The sequence below is a fragment of the Sinocyclocheilus grahami genome, unplaced genomic scaffold (genome assembly GCF_001515645.1).
Source record: "Sinocyclocheilus grahami isolate Dianchi unplaced genomic scaffold, SAMN03320097.WGS_v1.1 scaffold330.1, whole genome shotgun sequence".
Taxonomy (NCBI): Eukaryota; Metazoa; Chordata; class Actinopteri; order Cypriniformes; family Cyprinidae; genus Sinocyclocheilus; species Sinocyclocheilus grahami.
In genome coordinates, this window is record NW_015505509.1 from 1,237,428 (window position 1) to 1,243,913 (window position 6,486).

Genomic DNA, 6,486 nt, shown 5'->3' on the forward strand with positions numbered 1-6,486 from the left:
TGTGATTTATGTAGTACACAAAGAGATAAATACAGACCTACAAGTAGCAAACTCCCTTTAAGACAAGTTCACTCAGCGGGTCGTCTTGTTAACGCCTCCAGGCAGCTAGTATAGTGTCTACTTGAATGGAAAACTGTTTGTTAAGATTATGTTTCATGTGCCATATCAGAAACAAATCTGACAATAGTAGTATGCTACATTTTGCTTCTTCAGCAGAAATAATGCTAAAACAAAATTTTTAAGGTGAGCTTACATGCACATTCTAAAGTATGCTACTGTGAACAAGGTGCATGGGACTTGCATTTCTACAGCCACTGTATTGAGCGTTTTGATTTCTCCCATTTATTTTTATTTGAGTGGTCCGCCTCCTCCTCCTTAAAATGTCTGCGCTAGCAGAGGCTATAAAACAAGGCATAAAACACAAAAGGAAGTTTGTGTTTTTCTGTTCTCCAACTTTCCAATTTTTTGTACATTTGTTCATGAGGAAGAATGAATGTTTTGCATGGCATTTGATATCTATGTATCTATGCAGCCTGAGGTTAGAGATGTGATTCTTATCCGGTGTGCTAAAAGCTAACGGCTACTGAATACCGGCCCCTCGTCATGCCCTTGTCACTGCATTTGTTAATAAGCCACAGGACTATTAGTTTTACCTGAGTCAGGTAATCATTACTAAACCAATTTAATTTCCATGCTGGGGAAATTATTGGCAAGGACAGAACGGGGCAGGCAAAGATGAATCTGAATTCCACTTATGTAATGAAATGTGTGTGGAGTATTGATCCCTAAGGTTGTTTTCCAGGTGCCTTGCACTAGTGTCTGCTCTGCATTAAAGTAATGGCTTTATAATTTGGCATTTGTCTCCCTACTCTTTCCCTAGATGGATGCATTGTCAAATCATATAATATGATACACATGCAAATGCGCATTTCTTTTACGTTTGTGAGGTGTCTATAATTCTATATAGGCAGAATGAAACTGATTTGTAATTGCTTAAAGCAGTGGTTCTCAACCTTTTTGACTCGAAGGCCAACACGATATTCAAAGGCTCCCTCCCTCCCTCCCTCTCTTTTTTTTTTGTTGTAATTAGCTGTAATTATTGTAATTAAAGCTGCTTGTTTTCAAACTTTTTTATTAACAGACACTGTGAGGATTGATATATTAAAGTAATCAACAATGATTCATCTTGTAATTTCTGAAGTTTCAAGAACTACTTAAAAACAACAGTTATTCAGTGGGGGATATATATTTTTAATTTTAATTAAAGCCACTTGTTTTCAAACTGTGTTATTAACCGGCAGTGGTAGTATTAATATAATGAAATTAATTTATTTTGTGATTTCAACATTGTCTTTCACTGAAACATTTTTAAAATAACCTTCTTTTGTTTTCTGCAGAAGTAAGTCATACAGGTTTGGAATGAGATTAGGGTGAATAAAGTGATGACTTTATCTTTGAATAATGAATTTAAATTTTGGGGTGAACTACCCCTTTAGGCAGAAAAGACAGGGATGGAGAGGATTCTCTAAGAATTAAGTTTGTGATCTCTGTGTGCACTGTTAGAATTTATTTGCACACACTGTTTGTGTTGATTTAGTGTGTGGTTCACTAAAGGAACTATGCAAATCAGGTAATGGTGCAAAAGTGGCCTCAAAATCTCAGTTGAACACAATTTTGAAATCCAATCTTGCAAGCACTCATCCGTGCATCTATACAGTATGACTTGATTCGGAACTGTAATACTCAGTTATGCTGATTCTCATTTTCTGGAATCTAAATAAAAATACACTGTACTTTTTTTTTTTTTTTAACAGCCAGATCAGCTGTAACCCAAGCAATTTCAATAATTGACTCGGCTTAAAGAAACAGAAATGAAAGAAGGCAGAAGACGCTCTAGTTTTTTTTTGCCTTGCCTTGCTCGAAGAAAGAGCAGAATCTTGACGATGCATCCATGTGAGATGAAAGCCTAATTATTCACAAAAGGAGGAGGAAAAGAACGAGTTTAATTGGGCTGAGAATGAATCTATGCAGGGAGAATGCAAGTATTGTGATAGATGGTGTGTGTATCTCCTTAGACACTGCAGAGGGAATTATAATGTTGGGGGTGCGGATGGTGGGTGCCAGCTACCGTGACTCACAGTTGCTTGGTCAGAAAAAAAGAAAAAATGACAGAGGGAGAAACCAAAAGAGAGAGATACAATCAGCCAGTTAATCATTAAGGTTGTGCCCAGCAGGAAGTCTTAACTGAACCACACTTAAATATTCCTCACTGTTCACTACACTATAGACAGCTACATAATTATTGAGTCCACACTGAAGCCATTAGCTTTGTTACTGTCCAAGCTGTGAATTTAACTTATGCAAAAGATAATAATATTGCAAAAACAATTTGAGAACAAAGCAGCTTTTTCAACCCATGTTTTGGAAAGAACAAAATAATCACTTCCAGGGAAATCAGGAAAAAAAAAGAAAAAAATGGAAATGGAAGCCACTGTGACTCTTTTATTAAATGTATGTAAATTATTTGTGGTATAGAGCGCAGCCATAAGACTCTGACTATTTCATGTTTGCTAGAGGTTAGCATAGATGTAATAGTATCAGACTGTTCTGGTGACAGTCTCTTCTCATTTAATTTCAGAATGACCATTATCAAAAGTCACAATCGTTTTTTGATGTGCATATACTGTAGGAATTTACTCGGTTAATTTGTTTTCAGTGTAGTTTATGTGCATATCTTCTTCCATTCCAGTCTTTAATGTCACATGATCCTTCAGAAATCATTGTAATATGCTGATTTGGTGCTCAAGAAACATTTATCATTATTATCAGCGTTAAAAAAACACTGTTGATTAATATTTTGTGAAACCTGTCATTTTTTTATTTATTTATTTATTTTTGATGAATAGAAAGTTCAAAAGAACTGCATTTATTTGAAATAATAAATAGCTTTATAATGTTACAAAATATTTCTGTCACTTTTGATTCATTTATCGTGTCATTGCTGAATGGTCCCAATTATTTGAACAGTAAATTATATATCTAGATTATATACTATTAGATTTGTACATTAACGTTATTTTTTATGTAATTTTCCAATATTTGCATAAGAATGCTTGGTATACTTTAATACCAACAGTACCTTTCCAGTGTACTCATTCGTCAGCTTTTGGTCTGTGATAACCACCTATACAAGAACGTGTCAGCTTGCGTGAAAAATGATTTATGAATGCTATTCTGATGAAAGAATGAATTGAACTAATAGTAAGACTCCAAAATCAATGCCATCATTTTACAGTGGGTAATAAAAAATTCAAAGAGGGTTTAATGCTACCGCACCAAACTAATACAAATCAAAATGGTTCTTACATTATTTAGAAGGAAGAGATCTACTCTACCTTAAGTCTGCAGATATTACCTCCAGCCTTTAAAAGCTAAAACGTAGCGTGCAGCCCTGACAACCGCACAGTGAGCCATTACAGCTCAGAGGAAAGTGCCACTGCCATGAGAGTGTAATTTGGACTCAATTAAATCAACTCCCCGCTGTTAAGGTCCTCAGTATTGCTCTATCACAGGGCTCCAGAAGGCCCCTGTCCTCACATCTCAAAGCAGATATGGACATAATTATTTCCTTAATTGCAAACTTCACTTTTGCCTCAGACTGAACGGCCATCTTGAGAATTTTTAAGCGACAGGGTTGTTAGTTTTCCACTGCTGGAGGATGATGGGGGATAATGGACTGTATGGAAGCGGAAGAGAAAGCCTTCCCTCAGACTGACACATATAAGTACGCACATGCACAGAGGCATCAGACATCTACAGGTAGCTCCTGTATTGGCAGCTTGTCTTGTATTTTCAAGATGAGAATCTATATTGTACGTGTCATGCTGTCACAGGATGTGAGAGGCACATCTGGAGCTCTATGTGTGCACGTTTCAGATGAGGGGAATTCAATATGGCATTGTTATAATTCCCCACTCGATTAAATGAAAGTGCCTGCATGTGGAATCCTCATATGTACACTTCATTTATCAAAATAACACAGACATGGAGTAGAAGTCTGATATGTGTATTTATACAGTCGGAAAACAAATACCCAGGTTATGCTAGCTCTCTCTCTGCTTTGTTTCCCAAGTCTGCAGTATTATCCCAAGCCTTTATTAAGTATTGATCAAGCTCTGTTTAAAGAAGGATTACATGATCAGAGAGACGGCAGTGGAATGAGCCTGACTTGTTCTTTAATTAAACATATCAGGAGTAGTTGAATGACACACTGTAGATGGGTCGTTCTGTCACTCTTTTGCCATTGATGGTTAGAGTGTCTCATTGCACTGAACAGTTCTGTTGCTTAATTGAACGTGTAAGGACTGCTGTAGTCATCAGCATGGATTCGCTTCATTCGGTTGTAGTTTGTTGTTTTTTTTGTTAGATTTTACAGACCAAAGCCAGGGGTTTACTGCGTTTTATTTTTAATACACTCCCCTTTGACCTTTACAGTTGTTGCTTGTCAGATTGTAGATTGTACAGTGTCAGCCTAGTAAGATCTTGAGTTAAAGCCGAGGTATTCGGTGTGACATCAAATGTCATTTTTTCCTCTATGTTTATGATATTTGTATTGATGTTTTTCCCCTCATATAGGTCAGTGCATTTCCCCCCCTTTTTTATTTGAAGAAATGAATAAAAAAAAAACATATATATATATATATATATAAAAACAGTGCTGCTTGAAAGTTTGTGAACCCTTTAGAATTTTCTATATTTCTGCATAAATATGACCCAAAAAATAATTAGATTTTCACACAAATCCTGAAAGTAGACAAAGAGAATCCAATCAAACAAAGGAGACAAAAATATATACTTTGTCATTTATTTATTGAGAAAAATGATCCGGTGTTAAATATCTGTGAGTGGCAAAAGTATGTGAATCTTTGCTTTCAGTATCTGGTGTGACCCCCTTTTGCAGCAATAACTGCAAGTAACATTTCTTGTAACTGCTGATCAGTCCTGCACAACGGAATTTTAGCCCATTCCTCAGCTTGGGGTTGTTGTCTTGCTGTATGACCCACTTTCTCTTGAGATTAAGTTCTCGGACAGATGTCCTGATATTTTCCATTCAGAATTTGTTGGTATAATTCAGAATTCATTTTTCCATCAATGATGGCAAGCCTTCCTGGACCAGATGCAGTAAAACAGGCCAAAACCATGATGCTACCACCACCATGTTTCACAGAGGGAATACGGTTCTTATGCTGGAATGCAGTGTTTTCTTTCTCCAAACAGAACACTGCTCATTTAAACCAAAATGTTCTATTTTGGTCTCATCCATCCACAAAACATTTCTCCAGTATTCCTCTGGCTTGGCCATATGATCTTTAGCAAACTGCAGATGGGCAGCAATGTTCTTTTTGGAGAGCAGTGGCTTTCTCCTTGCGACTCTGCCATGGACACCATGGTTGTTCAGTGTTCTCCTGATGATGGGCTCATAAACATTAACATTAGCCAATGTGAGAAAGGCCTTTAGTTGCTTAGAAGTTAGCTTGCAGTCCTTTGAAACCTACCTGACTTTTACACGTCTTGCTTTTAGAGTGTTCTTTGTTGGTGGAGCACTCCTGGGTAGGGTAACAGTGGTCTTGAATTTCCTCCATTTGTACACAATCTGTCTGCCTGTGGATTGGTGGAGTCCAAACTCTTTACAGGTGGCTTTGAAACCTTTCCTAGCCTGATGAACATCAACTCTTTTTCTGAGGCCCTCAGAGATCTCATTTGTTTGTGCCATGATACACTTCCACAAACATGAGCAAACTTTGATAGATCCCTGTTCGTTAAATAAAACAGGGCACACACTGACACCTGATAGTCATCTCACTGATTAAAAACACCTCTTAACAGATGGACTCTAATTTCACCTTCAGATTAACAGCTAATCCAAGAGATTCACATACTTTTGCCGCTCACAGTTATGTAATATTGGATCATTTTCCTGAATGAATAAATTACAAATTATATATTTTCATTTCATTTGTTTGATTGGGTTCTCTTTGTCAACTTTCAGGACTTGCAGGAAAATCTGAAGATTTTTTGGGTTATTGTCACGATTCACACTGGGAGCATGGGAACGAAGGAGCGAGGAGACGAGGAGTAAAGCAAATTCCAAAGTCTTTAATGAAAACAAAGCTGGGAACACAGGAACACGGGAAACACTGAGTACACTAAATGACATATAACAGCAGATGGGAAATGAGGGGCAGAACACAATTTAAATACACAGTAACTAATGGGACACACCTGGGAGCAAATGAACTAAACAAGGAAGACCTGGAACAAATGAACATAAGGACAGGAACGGGAAAAAACAAATATGGGCATAAAAATAAACAGAGCACGGGGGTGGGGGGGGGTACACACAACACACGGAACAAAGTCTGACAGTTATATTTATGCAGAAATAGAGACAATTCTAAAGGGTTCACAAACTTTCAAGCAGCACTG